Source organism: Bos javanicus, chromosome 5 (genome assembly GCF_032452875.1).
Source record: "Bos javanicus breed banteng chromosome 5, ARS-OSU_banteng_1.0, whole genome shotgun sequence".
NCBI lineage: Eukaryota > Metazoa > Chordata > Mammalia > Artiodactyla > Bovidae > Bos > Bos javanicus.
Genome location: NC_083872.1, coordinates 88,450,539 through 88,475,949, shown reverse-complemented (window position 1 = coordinate 88,475,949; position 25,411 = coordinate 88,450,539). Strand labels below are relative to the sequence as shown.

General features: G+C 42.0%; 1 protein-coding gene and 1 pseudogene across 2 annotated transcripts in view; both read right to left on the bottom strand.

The window, feature by feature from the left end:
- ST8SIA1 (ST8 alpha-N-acetyl-neuraminide alpha-2,8-sialyltransferase 1) overlaps nt 1-25,411 on the bottom strand; it is a 183,018-nt gene that overhangs the window by 97,424 nt on the left and 60,183 nt on the right. The gene's annotated exons all lie outside the window — the stretch shown is intronic.
- LOC133248623 (large ribosomal subunit protein uL16-like) lies at nt 14,228-19,229 on the bottom strand (annotated as a pseudogene).

The following is a 25,411-nucleotide window of genomic DNA, read 5'->3' as shown; positions in this document are numbered from 1 at the left end:
ACACTGAAGGAACTGGGGAGGGTGGGAGGGTGAAATAAACAGAGGTAAGGATGTGAGTATGGAATTTAGAGGCTGTAAAATTTAGCTGATTGGAGGTTTGTCGGGTAAGGGCGTTCCTGGGAATTGACTAAGGGAGCAAAACTGGGAAAAGGGGTGTTCTAGAAAGAACTTTTCCTTTTTTCTCACAAGTAAGGATGACAGATTTTTTAAAAAATACAGTTAGGGGAGGTAGGAAGCTCAGAAGCCAGTAACTCTGGAAGAGAATATTCCCCACTTGATTTCCTCATTTAAAAAATGTTTTTATTAGTTTTTTATTGAAGTATAGTTGATTGGCAATGTTTCACTAGTTTCATGCATACAGCAAACTGAATCAGTTATACATGTACATGTCTCTATTCTTTTAAGATTCTTTTCCCATAAAGGTTATTACAGAGTATCTAATAGAGTTCTCTGTGCTATGCAGTAGGTTCTTATTATTTATCTGTTTTATACAGGAATGAATGCATGCTCAGTCACATCTGATTCTTTGTGACCCTTTGGATTGTTGCCCTGCTGGGCTCCTCTGTACATGGGATTCTCCGGGCAAGAATACTGGAGTGGGTTGCCATGCCCTCCTCCAGGGGATCTTCCCGACCCACAGATCGTACTGGTGTCTGCCTGTGTCTCCTGTATTGCAGGCGGATTCTTTATTAACTGAGCCACTTGGGAAGCCCTGAAATATACACACTACTATATATAAAAAATGGCTCAGTGAGTAAAGAATCTGCCTGCAATGCAGGAGCTGCAGGAGATGTGGGTTTGATCCCCAGGCTGGGAAAATCCCCTGAAAGACAGCATGGCAACTCACTCCAGTATTGTTGTCTGGGACATCAGAATCACCCTGCCATGCATAGCTGAGACGAGTATTCTTGGCCAGACACGACTGAGTGACTGAACTGAACTGATTCTTGGTCCTGGGCTTCCCTGGTGGATCAGCGGTAAAGAATCCACCTGCCATTGTGGAAGATGCTGGTTCGATCCCCTGGAATAGGAAATGGCAACCCCACTCCACTATTGTTGCCTGGGAAATCCCACAGACAGAGGAGTCTGGTGGGCTACAGTCCACGGGGTCAAAAAAGAGTCAGACACAATGAATCGACTAAACAACAACAATATTCTTGGTCCCACCTCAGCCCTCTTGAATCACTATCTCTGAGTACAGCGTGAAAAGTTGAAAGTGAAAGTGAAAGTCACTCAGGCGTGTCTGAACTCTTTTCAAGGCCAGAATACTAGAGTGGGTACCCTTTCCCTTCTCCAGGGGATCTTCCCAATCCAGGGATTGAACCCAGGTCTCCCGCATTGCAGGCGGCTTCTTTACCAGCTGAGACACAAGGGAAGCCCATTGAAAAGCTGAAGTTCTATAAAATTCACGTGCACAATAAAGATTGTGAGTCACCAGATTCTGCCAACTTTCAAATACAGGCTAAGGTCTTCCTTCCTTAGCACTTCCCCTGACCAATCTCATTTTCTAGGATTGTCATCCACAGTCCTGCCCACTGCCACCAAAAAACCTACACCCTCTAACCAGACACTCTGGACACTAGGCATTTAGTACCAATTGCTGTCCTCCATTGTACGTATACATCCTCCACAAATGGAGAATAAGCCACCCAAGAGTATAAAGCATGTCTTGTAACTCCTAATGTCCTCAGACATTATACACTCACCACAGTAAGTACGATGAAAGCATCTACGTACTTACTGTGGTCAGTATATATAGATGTTTTCATTTGATTGGTTTCAGTTCAGTTTAGTTGCTCAGTTGTGTCTGACTCTTTGCGACCCCATGGACTGCAGCAGGCCAGACTTCCCTGTCTTTGACCAACTCCCAGAGCTTGCTCAATCCCATGTCTATTGAGATGATTGATGTACCTACCCAGAAATGCCAAGAATATAAGCAAATGAAGCAAATCTGTTAACTTTCTCAGGCCACTGGTATAAAGGTTAAGGATATACAGCTGAGCTAAAAAGAGTCTAGCATAGAGAAGTTGCAAAATCACACATCTACAGAATCCAGGTTGGAAGCACAAGCAGAATGGAAGGAAAATAACAGGGAGTGCTGAGGACTGCGGTAAACAGAAGACACCTGATCAAACTGAAAAGATCAGGAACTGATCCATATTCTGTTGATGGGCACTGCGACTCAGTGCTGCCAGATATACTGATGCTTTTTCTAAGGAAAACTAAAAATCCATATTTTTATATGAAATCTAGTCTTTAATATTGATCATATAATTCACATGGCTTTAAAAAAAAAAAAAAAAAAAACAGTAAAAGCCAAACAAAATACATTTGAGGGCCAGTTTTGCCTTGCTGGTAGCAATTTTTCCTCTAGAACCCAAGGAGGGCCCTAGCAGATTTATATTTATTCAAAGAGTAGGAAGCTAGAGGAGAAGGGCATAGAAACCCACTCCAGTATTCTTGCCTGGAGAATCCAATGGACAGAGGATCGTGGTGGGTTACAGTCCCTGGGGTCGCAAAGAGTCAGACACGACAGAGCAACTAAGTGCAGCACACAGCACAGGAAGCTCGAGATGAGAGTAAATCTCAAGTTATTCAGAAATACATAGGAAAAGACATGTGTTAGAGAACCTTTAGCCAAAAACTGAGGAAGACTCTCTTCCCCTTTGCAGGCCCAGAGAAGAAACAGGTCCTTTCAGAAGGCAGTCTGTGAAGAATTCAGGACATGAAGAGACAACAGATGGAAAGTTTTTTGAGAAGTCTCCCTAAGCCTTACTTTAAAGTAATATTGTCATATTCAGATATTACCCACTGTGATTTCTCAACCCTTAGTGGCTGAAGCCTCTCATTCCAAACAGTTGTTTGTTTTCTAACCAAAATGGGATCATCTTATCCCTGCTATTGCAACATACAAGCTTATTTAACAAGATATGATGGGCAAAGCTTATTTAATGGTATGGGCCCATACCATATCTTTATTTAAAGATATGAGCATATCTTATTTAACAAGATATGATGGGCATTATTTTAATGCCAGGATATTATTTGACTGGATAGGTGGCTCATAATTTAACCAGTTCCTTACTGTGAGTATTTTAGTGCAAAGTTGCTTCAGTTGTGTCCGATTCTTTTTGACTCTATGGATCATAGCTTGCCAGGCTCCTCTCTGTCCATGGGATTCTCCAGGCAAGAATAGTGGAATGGGTTGTGATTTCCTCCCATTGGGGTTTTCCCAACCCAGGGGATCAAACTGGAGTCTCCGGCGTCTCCTGCACTGGCATGTGGGTTGTTCACCACTTAGGGCCACCTGGAAAGTCCCGTGAGTATTTAAGTGGTTCCTAATTTTTCACTTGCGTTAAATAACACTGCTAGAAACATCTTCGAATTGTGGCAAATCCAGGAAGGTGGATGGGGAAGAACAGATGAATCCATTCTTCTTTCTCCTTTTGTATAAACAATCAAGTTGGCTTAATTTTATGTAAAGCACCATGCAAGAGTCTCTTCACGACTGCCTTCCAGAAAGATTGTCATCCCTAACCCATTCCACACAGAATTCCTCATGGACTGTCATCCCTAACTCATACACACAGAATTCTGTATGAGGAATATATATACTGACCTGATATATATAACCTTGAGAACTTGATCAGTTATTTAAAGTAAATCCTTACTATATGGAATCACTGGGTCAGATAACAAGCACAGATTTAAGGCTTTCGATATACACTGTGAAATTTCTCACCAGAAAAAAACTGTACCAGGTTCACTAACACCAGTGTACCCTGCATTGAAAATAACTTGGGTTGTATCAATAAAAGGGAGCAACTGACCAAGTATTCATCCATTTCCACAAGAAAAGCACAATGGAAATTTCCTTATATACTTATAGCTCTCTCTCCCAGACATACTAAAGGAGAGACTTTATTGTGTAGTAATCATTCTGTGGCAGTTACTTAATCTGAAGAAAGGCAGTGCAGTTTAAATGGATATATTCACAGTTTGGCATCAGTGGGCCTAAGTTCAAATCCAGACTCAGCTTGGAACCAGTTTCTAGCTGGGAGACCTGGGTCGCATTAACATCTCTCAGCCTTAATTTCTACATGTAAAATGGAGATGATAAAACCCTTATCAGATGAAGCATTTAGCAAGAAGCCTAGCACATAGTAAGTCCTCAGCCAACTACAGCTGTACAGTATATCTACACTTCACTGTGCGTGTGTTAGTCGCACACTCGTGTCCGACTCTTTGAGACCCCATGGACTATAGCCCGCTAGACTGCTCTGGTCATGGAATTCCCCAGGCAAGAATACTGGAATGGGTTGCCATGCCTTCCTTCAGGAGCTATTCCTGACCCAGGGACTGAACCCAGTTTTCCCACATTGCAGGCAGACACTTAACCATCTGAGGCACCAATTACAAAAATATAATTAACTCCCTCTTTCATAGATTTTATTTAACATATTTGATTTTCATGAATATTTATTAGACATTTTACTTAAAAGATAACAGTTTTATAAATGTATTTACTTTAAATTAGAAATAATACATTATTTAAATAAATGTACCTATTGTTTCTAATTTAAAATAAGAACAGTGAATTAAAACAAAAATATGTTCAACATTATTCTTCTTCTAAATAGAAGTATTGCAATTAAGGAACTTGTAGAGGAGTCATAAGCAGCTTATACTCATTGCTTTATTTGCATATATGCTTGTTGTAGAGTCATAATTAGTAAATTGAAACGTATTTGAAACTCCATTTGAAACTCTTTTTTCTATTTATTTGGCCATCTTCATTTGCATGCACTCCTCACTGCTCCCCTGTCTCTCCTGCATTTACGGCAGCCTTTCATGTGCTGTAGGATAGTTCCATGATGTCTTTCACTTCCCAGAGACACACAGATTTTTTTCACTTACCAATAAGATTCTCAAGTAAATGAAGCTTCATTGTTTTGTCAGCAGCAGCTTTGAGGGACCATTTGGCTCACATAACCCTCAACTGACTTACTGAGAAAAACTGTGCATTGACAGGGTGATTTTCAAGGCTAGAACGAATTCAAGTGTACTAAACATAATGCCAACCCCATAGCAGCACTGGCAATAGAAAGTTCGAGGTTGGCCAATTTAACCCTCAGCACTTCTCAAACACATCCTAACTGAAGAAAACTTTGCAGACAGATAGAAGAATAACATATACAGACTGCATATTTATACGTGCAACATAACACTCTATATTATTTGTCAATCATTCTCTAAGTGTCCAGGTCATGGAAAGGACTCAAGTCGTGGAGGGCGTAACACACAAATGACAGTCAGAGATTCTCCCACCAACTGTGTGACCCTGAGCTTTCTACTGAAGCTGAGTCTCAGTTTTCTTTTCTATAAAATGAAAATAAAAGTACCTTCTGAGAGGTATTAAGAGAATTAGATAAGATGATAATTAAAAAACGTGCCAAGCCTGGCACTTCAAAATTACTCAGTAAATATTAGCAATTACTAACCTTAATTAACCACTTCAGTTCAGTTCAGTCACTTAGTCATGTCCGACTCTTTGTGACCCCATGGACTACAGCACGCCAGGCCTCCCAGTCCATCACCAGCTCCCAGAGTTCACTCAGACTCATGTCCATTGTGTCAGTGATGCCATCCAACCATCTGATCCTCTGTCATCCCCTTCTCTTCCCGCCGTCAATCTTTCCCAGCATCAGGGTCTTTTCAAATGAGTCAGCTCTTTGCATCAGGTGGCCAAAGTATTGGAGTTTCAGCTTCAGCATCAGTCCTTCCAATGAATATCCAGGACTGATTTCCTTTAGGATGGACTGGTCGTAACCAATAGCCACATTGCTTTGATTTCCTCCCTGTTTTCCACCATTTTTCCAGTGCCCACTTCCCCATGTCTGCTCTGCCTATCCCCATAGCTTACATACTCCTGCCCTATTCAGCTTACAACTTCTCTCAACTATCTGCAAGGGTGACTGACCAAGATTCCAGTGGTTTTTACAAACTAAAACATAAAACCCAAGTTTCCTTCAGGCACTCTCTTTTTAAAGACATGACATTATCCATTACATTTTAATGCCACTATTTTTTATTAATATGATAACAGTTTGCCTTTCCTGCCCCCAAGGTCTCCTAGTCCTCACTTAATCCACCTCACTGCTGACAAATCCTCACCATGATTTAATTTTCTGGACCTAAATCTTCATGTTCCAAACCTTTCCTTGCCTCTATTTGTTCCTTAAGGGAAAGGTCAGCAATGAAGTGATAAAATGCCTTAAGAACTTAATGCCTGTCATTGACTTTTAATTTTTGACCTGTTTTATCTTCTTCCTTCTGAATATTATACAGCATTCCACTATTTTAGCTGCAAGGTCTTTTCCATGAAATAGGATTACAATCTGAAAAAAAGAAGTCTTAGAGGATTACTTAATTGGCTTTTACTACTTCCTGGAAAAGTCATGAAGTTTTCAAGTCAAAAGATGATTCTTCTAACCACACACTCAACATACTAGTTTAGTGTCTATAATCTGGCTGAAATATTTTTCCTTATTAGAGTTCCAAGGGGCTAAAATATTATCACAGTCTCTGGCAAGAGGTTGTTTGGGAGCTATATTGATTGGTTTGTTTCCTAAATATCTTGGCTCTGCAGTGCTACAAAGACTAAAAAATGTTTCCCTCCAGCAGCTGAGGCAAGATACCTTGAAAACAAGCAGGGAAGGAGTATGTTAATTGAAAAGATGGTGGTATTTTAAGAGCCGTCATTTCAAAATACAAATCCCACATGTTTGTTTTGCAAGAAAATTGGTGCTGGGATATCTGATGGCTGGAAAACTGAAGAAGAGAGCATGATGGCCTCAACACAGGGGCCTAGAGCCGGGGGATGCCATCTCCAGGCAGGGAGGAGACCCAGGGGACACCTACTCTTCTAGCTCCGTCACTGCTCCTGCCCTTTAGTTCTGCTTGGGCAGAGGGCAGAGCCTGGCTGAACTGACATCACTGACAGTGATTTTAAATCTTTGAAAAGAGAAGCAATTTCTTCATTGTTAAGACTGCAAGATTGATTTCACTGCAACACCTGAGACCCTGTATTGATAAATAACCACCTAAGGGCAATAATAGTTACAGCAACAATAGGGGTTCAATGTCTATTTGGGCTGTTCAACCCTACTTGAGCATCACCACCAGGCTTCTCCTATAGGCTTCAGTCTCAGACAATCATTTAGGGGCTTCCCAAGTGACTGCATCCAATGTGGGGCTTTCTCCCTCTGCTCTGTGATAATGAACTCCAAGTTTCTTACATATAAATATATATGTGCGTGTGTATATATATATGTGTGTGTATATATATATGCCACACCTAGCTGGGAGGTCTATCAGGATTACAGTTGGTGATTTTACACAGTAAAATCAAGCTGCTTCATTCCTTCCACTAAAATTTACTGACCCTCTATCACATCCCAAGCTTCAGGGTAATAACTGAGATACTATAACAGAGAACAAACCTGAAATATACTCAACAGCCCTTTCTCAAAGCTCTGCCTCCCAGGCTTGACTTTTACAGCTATAACACTTTCATTCATATCGAGATAAAAAGTTGCAGAACAGAGAATAACATTTGACTTCCTGGATGTTTACAGGATGTCCTAGAGAATAACATTTGTCTTCTTGTATGTTTACCTGACCTGTGGAGACAACTACAAGAACAAAAGGATTCTGCGCCAAGAATTTTGCAAAAACCAGCCATACCTCTTCCCCTTTTAGTACAGAAGACTGAATCCGAATTTGGGTAAGATGGATCTTTGGGACACTAGTCTGTCATCTTCTCCGTCTGTGGGTTTTCTGGATAAAGTCATGATTCCTTGTCCAAACATCTCATCTCTCCACTGACTGGCCTGTCGTGTGGCAAGCAATATGAGCTGGGACTCGGTAATAGAAAGTACTACAGAGCTCCCTATCCTCCCAAATTAAATACTGTCCGTGGGACAGTGAATACTGTCTCAAATGAGAGAGAACCTTGAATCAAATACCTAAACAACTAAATATGAAGTGATGAATGAGAGGTGTCTGAAGAAAGGTACCTGGAGGAACTGATACTCAAACAGGATCCAAGGGATTAACATGAGTGAACCAGATAAGAGAACACAAGAGCTTTCCAGGGAAAGGGACAGAGTGTCAAAAAGCTGTATAGAAAGAGAGCACATAGTATTTATTAGGGACTGAAAGCAGGCCAGAAAGGTGAAGAGTCAAGGGTGAGAGGGAGCACCATGCAAACTGCTGCTAGAGCCCCGGGCAGGAACAGAGTAGGCAGAGCCTTGTGGCCTAAGAAGGCTGTCTTATCCTGAAATCAATGGAATAGCTGATCAAGGATTTTAAACAATTGGATGACACAATCTGATTTGCATTCTAAAATAGTAACTCAGGCTGCAATTTGGAAATCGACTGGAGAGGAGGCCAGATTAGATAGAAGGCCAATAAGGGACTACTATAAAATCCTGGGCAAGAGGCCACTGTCACCTGGAACAGGAGGGGAGAGGCAATGGTGGAAAATAAGGAAGAGAGATGTGAAAGAGAAAGAAATGATCTTCACAAACATTCAAATGCCCTTCAGCTCTATCCAATAACAATTTCTCAAGAATAATATATTTGAAAACTGGTTTAATAATAGCAAAACAAACTAAAATAAAATACAGTAATGGCAGAAAGTGAAGAGGAACTAAAAAGTCTCTTGATGAAGGTGAAAGAGGAGAGTGAAAAAGTTGGCTTAAAGCTCAACATTCAGAAAACGAAGATCATGGCATCTGGTCCCATCACTTCATGGGAAATAGATGGGGAAACAGTGGAAACAGTGTCAGACTTTATTTTGGGGGCTCCAAAATCACTACAGATGGTGACTGCAGCCATGAAATTAGAAGACACTTACTCCTTGGAAGAAAAGTTATGGCCAACCTAGATAGCATATTGAAAAGCAGAGACATTACTTTGTCAACAAAGGTCTGTCTAGCCAAGGCTATGGTTTTTCCAGTGGTCATGTATGGATGTGAGAGTTGGACTGTGAAGAAAGCTGAGCACTGAAGAACTGATGCTTTTGAACTGTGGTGTTGGAGAAGACTCTTGAGAGTCCCTTGGACTGCAAGGAGATCTAACCAGTCCATTCTGAAGGAGATCAGCCCTGGGTGTTCTTTGGAGGGACTGATGCTAAAGCTGAAAGTCCAGTACTTTGGCCACCTCATGCGAAGAGTTGACTCATTGGAAAAGACTCCGATGCTGGGAGGGATTGGGGGCAGGAGGAGAAGGGGACCACAGAGGATGAGATGGCTGGATGGCATCACTGACTCAATGGACGTGAGTCTGAGTGAACTCCGGGAGATGGTGATGGACAGGGAGGCCTGGCATGCTGTGATTCATGGGGTCGAAAAGAGTCGGACACGACTGAGCGACTGAACTGAACTGAATCCCCTTATATACAAACCTTCAAGTTACAAACTTTTAAAGATGTGAATGTGTGTTTCATCAATGTCAGGCATCAGTGACATTTTAGTTTGCCTTCCGTCTCCTATTGCTGACCATCCTTCAGCTCTACCATCTCCCACCTCCTCTCCCTCCTCCAGTCAGTAACTCTTCTTGCCTGTTCACTCGATGCCAGCCCCCATATGCCTTGGACTGTACTACTGCACTTTTCAAGGTACTGTACTATAAGGCTAAAAATGCTTTTATTTTTGTATTTTTATGTATTATTTGGGTGAAAAGTATTATAAATCTATTACAGTACTCTACTATATAGGTGATTGTTAGTTAGGTACCTAGGCTAACTTTGTTGGATTTAAAAAATATTGGATTTATGAATGCGTCCTTGAAACAAAACTCATTCATATGTAGGGGACTTAGTATAACAACTACATGTCCAGCACCAAAACTGTGGCTTAACTTTACAACTGTATGATTGTGTTCATCTCAAATCTAGAATGAAACCCTAAGTGATCTCGGACATGCCACATCCCACACAACGTGGATCACTGTTAACACCCACTCCCTTTTCCTTCTCCCAGTATTGTGGCCTTCACAGGTCTGATCCTGGGTCCTTCCAGTACAGGCAGCATCTCCTTCCAAAAGAATGAGGCTGCAGTCATGTGGTTGCAAAGGCTCTGGAAGAACAACTCTCCCTTCTATTGTTAATTCAGCTTGTTTTCACTTACCATCTGCCATGCTATGTGCCAGAACCTGTCTAGATACTGCCCTCAGAAGCTTTCTGGTGTGCAGAAAGCATGTGAACAAATCACTGCTATTCAGTAGTACAGTGACAGAGATATACAGGGCAGAGGAGGGGGAGAACAGATTTTTAATTGACACGGCAGGCAACAGAGATTTTGGAGAGGTAACTGGGAAGATTATACACATATGAAGATGTTTTAGCTGGATCTTGAAAGATGAAGAAAAATTTATCAGACAACAAAAGGAAGAATATGCTGGGCAGAGGGAATAAAAAAGCACAACTTCTGAGGGGAAATGCAAGTCACGTGGTAATCACAGAGTACAGCTGATTCTTGAATGTAGGGGGAGGGGTGGTTAGGGAGCCCAATCCTCTGCACAGTCAAAAAAATTCTCATGTTAACTTATAATAAGCCCTTCTTATACATGGTTCCTCTGTATTCATGGTTCTGAACCTAAGTTTCAACCCACAGGAGATGAAGTAGTACTTTAGTATTTACTATTAAAAAAAATCGGCATATAAGTAGTCCCATGCACTTCAAACCCGTGTTGTTTGAGAATCAATTGTATAAAGTAATAAGCAGCAGGGGAAGAAGGTGGATGGCTATTACTAAACTGATACCATCTTATATTCTCCAAGAGTTCAGATATTGAAGGCCTGTGTGCCACTGCATGAAGTCTGACCTTTATCTATAGGTGGTAATCAGGCAGGATTAACTTGTCCAAGACTGAGGGCCTGCAGTCTAGAAAAGGAAGTGGCCTCTGGGAAGAGCACCATTGAGGCCAGCAGTGGTCTGGCACTGAAGGCCCTCAATCCAGGCCAATAGCAAGGCAGGATCCCAGCCCTCCCATCATGCCAGGGAAGAGGCCAACTCTTATCCATCCCTGAGCCAACTGATAAATCCTTTTCTGGCAAGCTATGTCATTCACCCATGGGTGCAAGGCTTGTCCTCTGGCTGCTAGTCATGACTACAGAGGGCTCTCTATCAGCCACAAACACTGAGATGATAAACCAAGACAAAGTCAAGCTCTGCTGCATCTTAGTACAAAAATACCACAGTGTTTTGATCACATGAGAGGAAGGGTTCAGTTCAGTTCAGTTCAGTTCAGTCCAGTCGCTCAGTCGTGTCCGACTCTTTGCGACCCCATGAATCGCAGCACGCCAGGCCTCCCTGTCCATCACCAACTCCTGGAGTTCACTGAGACTCATGTCCATTGAGTCAGTGATGCCATCCAGCCATCTCATCTTCTGTCATCCCCTTCTCCTCCTGCCCCCAATCCCTCCCAGCATCGGAGTCTTTTCCAATGAGTCAACTCTTCGCATGAGGTGGCCAAAGTACTGGACTTTCAGCTTTAGCATCAGTCCCTCCAAAGAACACCCAGGGCTGATCTCCTTCAGAATGGACTGGTTAGATCTCCTTGCAGTCCAAGGGACTCTCAAGAGTCTTCTCCAACACCACAGTTCAAAAGCATCAATTCTTCGGTGCTCAGCTTTCTTCACAGTCCAACTCTCACATCCATACATGACCACAGGAGAAACCATAGCCTTGACTAGACAGACCTTTGTTGACAAAGTAATGTCTCTGCTTTTCAATATGCTATCTAGGTTGGTCGTAACTTTCCTTCCAAGGAGTAAGCGTCTTTTAATTTCATGGCTGCCATCACCATCTGCAGTGATTTTGGAGCCCCCAAAAATAAAGTCTGACACTGTTTCCACTGTTTCCCCATCTATTTCCCAAGAAGTGATGGGACCAGATGAGGGGAAGGGTTAGCACTCCTAATTAGATGATTAATATGCCAGCCTAGCTTAAGGGTCCCTCTCCTGGAGTCTAGAACATCTAGAATCTCATCATTTTTAATCATGCAAAGGCAGCAGAGTATCTGCCAGCTGCTACTTGTCCTTCTCCATGAGTTTCCTGCTCTGACCCTGTTCCAGCAGGCTTGGCGAGTGTTCAGTCTGGCCACTTGCTTTTGTTTGCTTGCATGGCAAGCAGAGAGGAGCAGCCTAAGAGAAGCTACACAAACCATTTACATTTTGTCACGACAGCCACTGGCATCAGGGTGCAGGGCATTGCAGGGAAGCAAGTTCGTTAACAGTGAAACTTGTCAGAAAGTTCTCGAATGAACCCATGTAACAGATGACAAACCCTGACCTACTGCAGTGGCAGAGAGGTCTTGAAAGAAGGGGTGAAATCAAGAGATATTTACAAAAGGAAACGGCACTGGAAAAGTGGTTGGTACAGAGGATGGACTCAAACGTTAAGTACAACTCCAGTGATTGAGTGGGTTATGGTATCATTTCCTGCAGCAGAGAATAAAGAGAAGCTGATGGGGAGGGAGGGAGTTAAATTTTGAACATGTGGAAGGTAAGGAGTCTCTGGGACACTGAAGACAGGACCCAAATAAGGGGAGAGAAAGGTCTCTTTTCAACCACCACCACCTCCCCTAGTACACAATAGAAGTTGCTTAATAAATGCCTGATGAATGAATGTGTCAACTCTCTATTTTGTACAGAATTACCCAAATTTTAAGAAAGCATAGTTTTTCTGGCACAGGGCATATTCATTTTGGTGGCAAGTTCAACACACATGAAAGGGAATTTCTGGGGCAGCAAAGCCTTATTTTAAAATTTAACTCAACTCTTATTATATGTTGTTGATTCTCGATTTGTACTAAATTTTATGGATCACATAGAAGTACTATAGTTTTTATATAATCAACAAAGACCTACTGGAAAGCACAGGAAACTATACTCAATTCTTTGTAACAAGGGAAAAGAATATGAAAAAAAAATACATATGTCTATATAGATGTATATATACGTACAACTGTGCTGTATACCCATAACTAACATGATATTGTAAATCAGCTATACTTCTTTAAAAAAATGACACTTGAACAGGACCAATAGATACTTGTAAATAAATAAGTAAATACAAATAAAATTAAGATTAAAGCTTATTTTTATTGGAAAAGAAATACTATACTTTTCCCTGGAGTCCATACATATCACTGGCCTTCAGGTTTGAAGAACTCCAACAATCTCCATCTCATCTGGAAGCACCTGCCAACTGCAGTTACTTCATTTCTTAATGACCTTGGGTGTAACAGTCAACATCTATGTCAGGCTTTAACAAAAAAAACAAAACAATTTAGAAATGTATATGTTTTACGGTTCCAGAATAATAATACTTTGTGAATGTGCTATCATCTGAATAGTAGATGAGACCCCAAATTGTATTAGATTGGTCTAAAGGTTCATTTGGGTTTTTCTGTAAGATGGTATGGAAAAACCCAAATGAAACTTTTGGCCAACTCATTAGAGTAGACTGAACCCTAAGAAGAGAAAATTTTAAGCAAAATAGTCATATACTTATAAGGAGCTGTTAGCCAATGCATTAACAGCAGATCGCCCAGAGTAAAAATTCTCGAATGAATTTAATTTGCTATTGTCTTTTTGCTCAGCACCTTTTTATTTTCCTTAGCAAAGAGTTAAAAGTCTGAGTCTCAGCAGACAGGAAAAATAAAATGTAGCAAGAAAAATTTTATGTGTAATAGTTTTCAGAGTATAAAATGTTGGTTATTCTCAGAAAGCACTTCTGTTTCCATTATAGTCAGTGAATCTTGATCCACACTCTATCCATCCTAAATTTCACCACACTTAGCCGGTCACCTATCCCTCCAGCCTCCTCTGTCCATGGAATTCTCCAGGCAAGAATATTGGACTGGGGAGCCAGTCTCTTTTCCAGGGGATTTTCCCCAGCCAGGAATCAAACTCATGTCTCCTGCATTGGAGGCGGATTCTTCACCAGGGAAGTCCCATATTTTTCAGACAAACTGCTAATACATTGCCTTGGTTAACAATTTGCCCAGATTCTCTCCTTCACTGAGTGTCTGCGTCCTCTGGACTGTCAGTCCACAGAGGTGACCCAGGAGAGGGTAAGAACTTAATATTTTGTCAGAAAATTCTTCTTTATCAGGCCTAATTCTCAGCCTGAACCCACACTCAGGTCACTGCAGACTTGGCAGGAGCCCTGGGAAATGTGGACCAGCCCTGGCTTCAGGGAAATGATCTGGGGAAGTAGCCACCCAAAGCTGTGGGAACCAACATCAAGTTACCCACAGTCTTCTGCCTCCAGCCTTTTGGTGTGATGCTGGTAACTTGGCTTCTGTCTTATTTTCAAAACACACTCCCACGTTGCTCTTCCAGATTCCTGGTACCCAGCTCAGACTCAGTTCTAGAAATGTGCCTCTGCCTTGTTCTCAAAAATTGTCCCAATTAGGCCAGGATTAGCGATGAAATTAACATCGTTGACTTCAAACACTCCTTGGAAGGACTGATGCTGAAGTCATTTGATGGGAACAGACGACTCATTGGAAAAGTCCCTGATGCTGGGAAAGACTGAGGGCAGAAGGAGAAGAGGGCATCAGAGGATGAGACAGCTGGATGGAATCACTGATGCAATGGACATGAACTTGGGCAAACTTTGGGAGATGATGAGGAACAGGGAGACCTGGCATGCTGGGGTCACAAAGTTCCTGGGGTTGCAAAGAGTCAAACATGACTGAGCGACTGAACAACAACAGGGATGCATTTGAACCTGCAGCCCTACGGATAGTGTTTCATGCCACCATGTTTTCAAATTCATCCACGTTAGACTTAGCAAATCTCCACTTCAGGACATATGGATTTTCTGGCCACCAGGGAACTTGAACTTGGCCCTGCAGAGGGCCTCAATCACATGCTCCTTGTCCTTCAGCTTGGTGGGGATGGACATTACGACTTGGCCAAAGTGGACCCTGGCCACTGTGCCCTAGGGCTTTCCAAAGGCACCACACATACCTGTCTGGAGTCTATCAGCTCCAGCACAGAACAACATCTTATAGAAACAGATGACATAATGGGGTGGAGCCACACCAGGATGTGAAAACCACCTTTGCCACAGCTTTTCACCATGTGATGGTAACTCATCCACTTTTGCCTTCTTCCACCCCAGGTCAAAGATGTAGATCTTAGCATCTGAGACACCTTGGCAAAAGGGAGACTTTGGGTATGGCTTTTTCTTATAGTATCCATAACACCGTGCGGGGCAGCAGCAGAAACTTGGGACACCAGAAATACGGGACACCAGAAACTTCGGTGGTGGCAAAGGGAAAGAGCCAGTAATTCTCTACTTTTTGGAGCTGTGGAGCTTCTGGTGGCCAGGAAACTTGAACTCGGCCTTGGAGAGGGCCTCAATCATATGCTCCTTGTTTTTGCAGCTTGGTGTGGAGGGACATTATAACTTGGCCAAGTCCTAACAATGTTCATGCTGGAAACGTCCATCCTGTTCCCCTGGGTCCCTGCCTGGATTAAAGAATCAGCTCCCAAGTCTCTAGAAGGATGGGACCCTGCCCTCCTCTGGTCTGTACCTCCCTGAAGCTGCCAGTTCCCAAAATGTCTAGCCTAGTGGCTGGAAACTTGAAATCACTGACAGATGAATCTGGCTCTCTGGATAGAGCTTCACACTAGTGGAACATTATTTTATTTTTTCTTTTTTAAAGTATAATTGATTTGCAATGTTGTGTTACTTTCAAGTGTACAACAAATTGATGTAGGTGTACATATACATCTATTCTTTCTCAGATTCTTTTCATTACAGGTTATTACAAGATACTGAATATAGTTCCCTGTGCTGTACAATAGGTCCTTGTTGTTCATCTTTTTATATATAGAAGTGTGTATATGTTAATCCGAAACTCCTAAATTAACCTTCCCTCTCCTCCCTTTCCCCTTTGGTAACCATTCGTTTATTCCCTTTTTATTTTATTAAAGTATAGTTGATTTATAATATTAATTTCTACTGTATAGCAAAGCGATTTGGTTATGTATACATTCTTTTCCATATTTTTTCATTGTGATTTATCACAGACATTGACTATACAGTTCCCTGTGCTATACAGTAGGACCTTGTTTATGCATTCTCTATATAATAGTTTGCATCTGCTGATCCCAAACTCCCGCTCTATCCCTTCACCACTCCCTCTCTGCCTTGGCAACTACGAGTCTGTTTTCTATGTCTGTTTCTGTTTTACAGATAAGTTCATTTGTGTCCTCTTTTCAACTCCAGACTTATAAGTGATACCATATGGTATTTGTCTTTCTTTTGCTTCTTATTATCTCCTGGTTACTGACAATAGTTACCTAAATTGAGAATCTTAATCTACTTGGCTACTACTGGCTGGACCTCCTTTTAGTCTCCATAGCTAAATTCACTTCCCTATTCTATCCCCTCCCTACCCCCTCTTCACCCTGTTGGGCAAGTCTACCCTGAAGTTCTGACCTGCAGATAAGAAGGTGTGTCAGGCCATGAAGGATGACAAGAACATTGCATCAGCTCCCAAGGGACCTAAAGACTACAGGCCAATTAGCAGAAGAAAGAGAGTAAATTGATTTGAACAGATACAAACATTAAGAAAATGTTCTCCATACTCATTTTGTATCTTTTTATTCCCTGACCAAACTAATTAAGTTAGAGAAAATTTAGTGTATGCTCTAAGTTAATCAAATGTATCTTTATGCAGTTACTGCTGCTGCTGCTAAGTCGCTTCAGTCATGTCCGACTCTGTGCGACCCCATAGATGGCAGCCCACCAGGCTCCCCCGTTCCTGGTATTCTCCAGGCAAGAACACTGGAGTGGGTTGCCATTTCCTTTTCCAATGCACGAAAGTGAAAAGTAAAAGTGAAGTTGCTCATTCGTGCCCGACTCTTAGCAACCCCATGGACTGTAGCCTACCAGGCTCCTCTATCCACGGGATTTGCCAGGCAAGAGTACTGGAGTGGGGTGCCATTGCCTTCTCCGTTATGCAGTTCCTGCTGCTGCTGCTAAGTCACTTCAGTCGTGTCTGACTCTGTGAGATCCCTAATAGAGTTAAGAAGTACAAATGAGTACATCAAGAGCAAAAAAGAAACAGAGGCTTCCTGGTATGAAAACAAAAGCTCAAAATGAAATCAAAATCAGAAATACCTCTCTACATCTGGACATTGGCTCCTAAGAAGGACCAAGATAAAGACACCAGCTGAAGAAAAACAGAGATATACCAGTTTTCTCTGCAGGAAAACACCCTGTCATGTCAACCAAATCTAAGAAGAAAATGTTCTATGGAACATGCAAACCTCCTGAAAAGAGTTATCGCTCCCATCACACCTGCAGATGAGACCTGACTCAGTGGTAACTGGTGTCATGCAGGCTTTTCAACTGTTTCCAGGAAGTTGTAAGTCTGAGCCATGATCAGTCTTTGCACTAAATTTTATACACTGCAAACATTTTAGAAAGGTCCACACCATGGCAAGATAGACCACTCATTACATCTCATTTTCATTTTATCTTCAACCATAGACAACCTATGATAAATATTAGAAAAGTGAAAGTGTTTGTTGCTCAGTCATGTCCAACTTTTTGGGACTCCCTGGACTGTAGCCTGCCAGGTTCCTTTATCCATAGACTTCTCCAGGCAAGAATACTGGAGTGGGTTGCCATTTCCTCCTCCAGGGGATCTTCCCTACCCAGGGATCCAGCCCAGATCTCCTAGCATTGCAGGCAGAGTCTTTACCATCTGAGCCACCAGGGAAGCCCAATTTTCATTATAGAAAGATCTTAATTTGTAATTATTTTTAAGTTTGAAAGACAAACACATCTTTCAGTTTACCTTCAACTACTCTGTGGGGCAACTCACTTCTTTTTTTTTTTTTTTTCCTTTTATGTTTATTTTAATTGGAGTATAATTGCTTTACAATGTTGTGTTAGTTTTTGCTGTACCATAGTGTGAATCGGCTATATGCATACATATATCTCCTCTCTTGAGACCCGCCCCCTATCCCACCCCTCTAGGTTATCACAGAGCACTGAGCCAAGCCCGCTGTGCTATACAGCAGGCTCCCACTAGCTATCTGTCTTACAATGGTAGTGTAGTGTATATATATCAATCCTAATCTCCCAATTAGTCCCACCCTCCCCCCTCATTGCATCCACACATCTGTTCTCTGCTTCTGTGTCTCTATTCCTGTCCTGCAAATAGGTACATCAGGGCCATTTTTCCAGATCCCACATATATGTGTTGTTGTTTAGTCACTAAGTGATGTCTGACTTTTTTGCGACTCCATGGACTGTAGCCCATCAGGTTTCTCTGTCCGTGGGATTTCCCAGGCAAGAATACTAGAGTCTGTTGCCATTTTCAGCTCCAGGGGATCTTCTCGACCAAGGATAAAACCCGCATTAACTGCATTGGCAGGCAGATTCTTTAGCACTGAGCCACCAGGGAAGCCCCAATATACGTGATATATTCTATATTTGTTTTTTCTCTTTCTGACTTACTTCACGCTGAATGAAAGACTCTAGATTCATCCACAACTCACTTATAATCTTGTGCTTTCCTCTCCTCTGAGGATAACAGACATGCGGAAATCCTGGGATGACCCACTCTCCTTATCCTCTCAGTTACAGAACAGTATGAGGAACAGTAGCTAATCCACTGTTTAGACACAGAATCTTAATTCACTAGAAATTAATAATGTTTCTCACACTGCATATTTCTCACATCACATTTCAGCATATCATCATTATTATCCAACTATAAGGATACAAATGTCTGACTGCCAGAGTCTGAGGCATTCTCCATCACTCCTTATATTTTCCCAAATCTAAGACTCAACAGATTTATCTCCTCACTACTCACCAGCATGGAAAACTGACCCCTTTTCTAGTGCTTCCACTCCCCCATTGGTTCCTTTACTACTAAAATTCCTAAGAAATGCTTACATGCCATAAATGCTTAAAAAGATAATAAAAGTAACATTATTATATGTTTGCATTGTGCATTCATTACAAAGTACTTTTACATCCCTAATCTCATTTTAACTTAGTTTCTCATAAGAACACTGAACTATGAACACCAGGTATTATCAATCCTGAACTGAAAATTCTAAAATTCAGGCTGAGAATAGTTACAACCACTAATGACTTACCTGAGATGACAAATACCATCATAGAAAGGCCAGGTCTAAACCCTAGATCTTTAGATTCCATTCCCTACATATTTTTTCTCTATCGCTGGCACTCAACCAATGATGAAAGAATAAATGCCCTGAGGTAGTTAATGGCAGTGGAATCGTGTTCTGGGTTCCTGTAATAAAGAAGCAATGTACAGAGAATAAAGTGCTTCCCTCTGAGAACCTGGATTTCTCTATGACAGATGTGATGTGATTTATAAGGAACAAATATATTTGGTCATTCAGATGACCAAAATATGTTTCTGAAAGATATTTGGTCTCCTGCCTTATGGCTCCCCAAACTCTTGTAATTTCCTGAGTAATGAGTGAAGGGAGCATCTTTTATAATATTTGGTCTCTTGTCCCCAGTTCTTGGGGGCTTCCCTGGTGGCTCAGAGGATAAAGCGTCTGCCTGCAATGCAGGAGACCCGGGTTTTATCCCTGGGTTAGGAAGATCCCCTGGAGAAGGAAATGGCAACCCACTCCAGTATTCTTGCCTGGAGAATCCCATGGACAGAGGAGCCTGGCAGGCTATGTCCACGGGGTCGCAAAGAGTCGGACACGACTGAGTGACTTCACTTCACTTCGCTTCACTTCCCCAGTTCCTGAAACTCCTTCAGAGCCATAAAGGTGAAATGGGTGTCTTGTTATTCATCACAAGCCCCTTCACACCACAACTGGCTTTATGTTAATGCAGATGGGGGCTGGTTGTCAAGGGAACTCATCATGAATGGATTGGAAGTTTCAGTCTTACTCCCTGGATCTCCAGGGAGAGGAGAGTGGCTAGAAGTTGAATCAAATACCAATGGTCAATGTTGTAATCAATTATGCTGACATAATAGAACCATCACAAAACACCCTAAGGATGAGGTTCAAAGAACTTCCAGGTTGTGGAGACAGGGTGCTTCCGCTTGCAACCAAGCAAGGCCTCAAGGTCCCCAAGAACAGAAGCTCCTTTGTTGGGGACATTGCTGTATGTAACTCTTCATCAGGCTGTAGATCTATATCCTCTAATAGCCTTTGTAATAAATCGGTAATGGAGAAAGTAAACGGATTCCTTGAGTTCTGTGAGCAGTTCCAGCAAACTCACAGAACGCAAGAAGGAGGTCATAGGAACCTCTGATTTATAGAGGGTCAGTCAGAAGTCAATCAGGATAAGACCTGGACTTGCGACTGGCAGCCTGAGTTGGAGGGAGTCACTGGAACCTCCAATGCATAGTCAGTCAGTCAAAAGCAAAAGCCATAACCTGGGCTTGCCACTGATGTTTGAAGAGGAGGGCAGTCTTATTGGACTGAGTCCTTGGTGTGCTTCAGTTGTGTCCTCTCTTTGCAACCTCATGAACTGTAGCCCACCAGGCTCCTGTGTCCTTGAATACTAAGCAAGAATACTAGAGTGGGTTGCCATGCCTTCCTCCAGGGCATCTTCCTGACTCAGGGATCAAACCTGCATCTCTTAGTCCTTGGAATCTGATGCTAATTCCAGGTATGTAGTGTCAGAATTGAGCTGAATTGTAAGACCACCAGTTGGTGTCTGAGAATTGCTTGGTGGTGAGGCGAAGTCTCCAGTCACACACATTGGAACTGGGCCCAAGAACCCATTTAATAGAAACCAAAATAAAGGGACTAGTCTTATTTCTCCTTCCTAAGTGGGCCATAAGGCACTCAAAGTCAAAGAGAAGCTACACTGCTTCACGAGATCCTAGAGCCTGCATGTCTGTACTCTGCTTTTTTTTTCTCTCAGATAGCTACAAAAAGAATTTCTCCATTTCCTTTAAGAATATTCATCTAAGGGAAGTAAAAAACTTAAAATGGTTTCAAGGTGACTGATATAAATTAACAATAAATAGCCAGAACCCATGATTGTTCAAGAAGAAAAAAAAAAGAGAATAAACAATAATACATTGGAAATCAGATGGGCCGGGTTTTACATGTCAGCCCTCCACTTGCAATCTCTAGAACTGTGCGTAAGTTATTTAGCCCATCTCAGTTCTCAGTTTCACCTATGAAATGAAGACCACAGTAACCATCACACAGAGTTGCTATGAGGATAAAGCGAGCTAACATGTGAAAAAAACTAAGGCAGATAGTGCAGGTCAACACAAGGCTTCTCAGGTGGCACTAGTGGTAAAGAATCTGCCTGCCAACATAGAAGACAAGAGACACGGGTTTGATCCCTGGATCGGGAAGACCCCCTGGAGGAGGGCATGACAACCCACTCCAGTGATTTTGCCTGGAGAATCCCATGGACAGAGAGGCCTTGTGGGCTACAGTCCATGGGGTCACAAAGAGTCCTGAAACGGCTTAGCAGGCATGCACAGGTCAGCACATGGAGTGCATCTGTCCAGAGATGAAATACTAAAATTTCCTAGCCTCTCTTTTGGTTAGACACAGCCATGAGACTCAGTTCTGATCACTGGCACATCAGCAGGAGTCTATCCAAATTTTCCTCTTCTGTTTCCTCTCAATCCTACAGGGATCCTGGATCAAAACTGGGTTACCTGGCCATCAGCTAAGGCAGGAGCCTGAGAACTAGATGGCACTGTGTGGCCACCACCCAGCCTTAAACTACTCACCTAATTTCAAATTACTGCTTGAGATAAATAAGTACCTATTTGGTTAAGTCCCTGTGTCAGAATTGGAGAAATTTGATAATAAAGCCATGGGGAATCGTAAGAGGTCCAAAGTTTAGCCAAACACAAGTCTGACAGCATGAACCAACACTGGTTTGGCAAAGATCTATGCCCACCAAACATTAGTCTCTTTAGTTTCCTTCAGCTGAAATGGTATGTATTTGGAAAATGACTACCATCATATTGGTAAGTAAAAAAGCTGAATTACTGAAAGCCATAGATCGCACAGTTGAATCTAAATTTTGTTAGGAGGAAAAAAAAAAAAAATTGCTCTGTGAATGTCCAGAAGCTCAGAGGATTCTATTAAGCACATTACTCAGAAGGAAAATAAAAATGTGTATTTTCATTTTAACAAAGTCATTTTGACAAAACTGCTTCAACATGTTCTGCTGGGTTTCCCACGGGCCAAGGGTATGGTGGATCTAGGCCAAGTGGAAGTCTATGGCAACCAGAGAAACTGGAAATGAGTGTCTGTTTGAGGTGCATTAATTATGTGATTCCTTACATATGGCCTTGGGTGGATATTTTGAGGAAAAATGACTCATCTAGTTTGTGATGTATATCACGTGACTATCCAGCACGATGTAAGAGAATGGTAGGCTGACCATGTTTTTATTACACCAATGAAAAATATTTCTCAGATTATATTAGCACAGTTGTGGTTTCTAACATTCCTGCTACTTCCTCACTCATTCCCAAAGAAATTTATGCTCTTTCTGGGCAAAAATATGTTATAAGTCAAGTGACAGTGAAAGTCGCTCCGTCATGTCCAATTCTTTGTGACCCCCATGGACTGTACAGTCCATGGAATTCTCCAGCCCAGAATACCAGAATACTGGAGTGGGTAGCCATTCCCTTTTCCAGGGGATCTTCCCAAATCAGGGACTGAACCCAGGTCTCCCACATTGCAGGTGGGTTCTTTTCCAGCTGAGCCACCAGGGAAGCCCAAGAATTCTAGACTGGGTAGCCTATCCCTTCTCCAGCGGATATTCCCGACTCAGGAATTGAACCGGGGTCTCCGGCACTGCAGATGGATTCTTAACCAGCTGAGCTACTAGGGAAGCCCCAAAATAGTATTTAGTCGGCATTATCTACAAATATGGACCATGCAGGCTTCAAAGAGACAGGCAGAGCAAGGAGTTGATTCCAACCCAGGGGATGGAGGGATCCTAAAGTATTCTCAAAATGGAAACACCTACGAACACACCTTCCCCTCCAAACACACACACACAGTACATTCTAGAAAACTCACATAAAGATTATAATTCAGCCCTTCATGTCTAAACGGTGCATGCGTGCATGCTCAGCCATGTCCAACTCTCTGCGACCCCATGGACTGTAGCCTGCCAGGCTCCTCTGTCCATGGAATTTCCCAGTCGAGAATACTGGAGTGGGTTGCCATTTCCTACTCCAGGGGATCTTCTTGACTAAGGATTGAATCCACATCTCCTGAAGCTCCTGCATTGGCAGGTGGATTCTTTGTCACTGCACCACCTCATACCTAATAATAATCAAGAAGTATCTCATCAAAATACATTGATAGAGCCATTTGGAAACAACTACATCTAACTATCCTGCTTGGTCTCCTGTGGTTCAAGCCAGAGCAGAGCAGTGGTCCAGCCCAGGTGGGATGTTTCAGAGGAGATCTTGGCAACCGTGAGCAGCTAGAAATGAACCTCTACACTGAGTGCAAAGCACAGTACGAGGCACAAAAATGAGTTCCCACAAAACCTCACAAGATAGTATTGAGATCAGAAAATAAAGAATTTTAGAGAATTGTGATAGATAATTATGCAGATAATTGCATACGACGTGAAACTGAATAAATCAAAGCCAGGCTACTCAGGTGGCTCAGTGATAAATAATCTGCCTGCCAAGCAGGAGACGCTGAAGATGCAGGTTTGAACCCTGGATCAAGAAGATCCCCTGGTAGAGGAAATGGCCACTCCAGTATTCTTGCCTGGGAAATCCTATGGACAGAGAAGCCTGGTGAGCTACAGTCCATGGGGTTGCAAAAGAGTCAGACATGACCTGGCGACTAAACAGCAGAAGCAGCAGCAGATAATAAAGCCATGGGATTTTGTAAGATGTACAAATAAGAAGCCACTAACTGTAATTACAAAATACACACCATCTCTACAGGGCCTCTGTGGACCCTCCAACCTTGATTCAGGACCTATTACTTTCCACATCAAACACATAATCTTGGATTGCACCTCAGCAACAACAATAAAAGCAGTGGATAAAAATGGGTGAAGGAATAATACCAATAAGAACGGTAGCTAACTTATATTGAGCCTTTAGGGGAGACGTATAATACATAATTAAAATAAATACATTAAAATATATAATTAAAAGTGTAATATAAAGCTATACATCTCAGTTAGAGAAGGAGTGATTTAGCATTATTTTGCTGAAATACAGGGAAAGGAGAGATGTTATACTCAATTGACAACATGGAGCCCAGCTCACCCACCTGCATTTCTGCCTAATGAGCACATGGCAGTTTCTTCCCGCCAGGAGCATGAATGAAGCCTAACAATTAACTGACAATTTAGCTTCCTGATAACAAACTAGAATTCTTTCACTAAGAAATAAGAGGGCCCAGGGATAAATACCTTTTGTGTTGCTGCAAACTGGTTTTCCAGGGTTTCTATAAATTAATTAGTCATTTCAGAATCTCATCAGAAGAATATATATGTAACTTTTTTTTTTTCAAGTCCACCCATTGAACTGGTTCAGGCCTTCGGAATGACTGTGCACACACAGTGATAGAATGGTTTAACTCTTTCTAAGAAAAAGGTACGTTTCCTTTATTATTCAGGGATGGTTCCTTGATCTCGAAGCTGGCAGGGAGAGACATAGAATTCATGCGCATGCACTTGAAAAGGACAATGTTTCCTGCTATCTGACTGCTGCAACTTACAGATAAGATGGGAGGTTAGTTTGTATTTCTTTAATCATTTCTTTTCTTCAAATCTATTTCCTAGCACAGAGTCAGTTAGTATGACTGAAAGCCTTCATCTATAAAATCCTATTTTGGATTTCTTTAAATATTTTTCTATTTGATGCGCTGTTAAAGGAGATTGCTTCCTTATCTCATCTTTATTTCATAGCAAGTTGGTATCAGTTTTTGCACAAAGAAGATACTGTAAATTGGCTCATTCAACCTCAATTCCACTCTTTTTCTAGCTTCCTGCTAAAGCTTGACTGCTTTAAAGAAAACTGCCCCTCTTGGATTCTCTGCAACTAGTGTTCCGGATGCAAATTAATCTTCCCCATTAGATGCACTGGAGAAAGGTCTGGAGGGAGGAGGTGAGTTGAAACAACTTCTTGGGGCTCGTTTCTGCTAATGGCAGTGGCCACTGTGTTTTCCTAATCTCTAAACCACAATTATGGCAGTAACTTCTTGTTCTAAGTAATTTCAGGAGCGACCTCATGACTCCTACTCCACCTTTCACCTAATGATTTCTAGGGCTCCCTAGAAATAAGGATTTCCTTTCTTTCCCCCTCACTTGCTCCATAGATTCTCTGTGCTGTGCTAAGT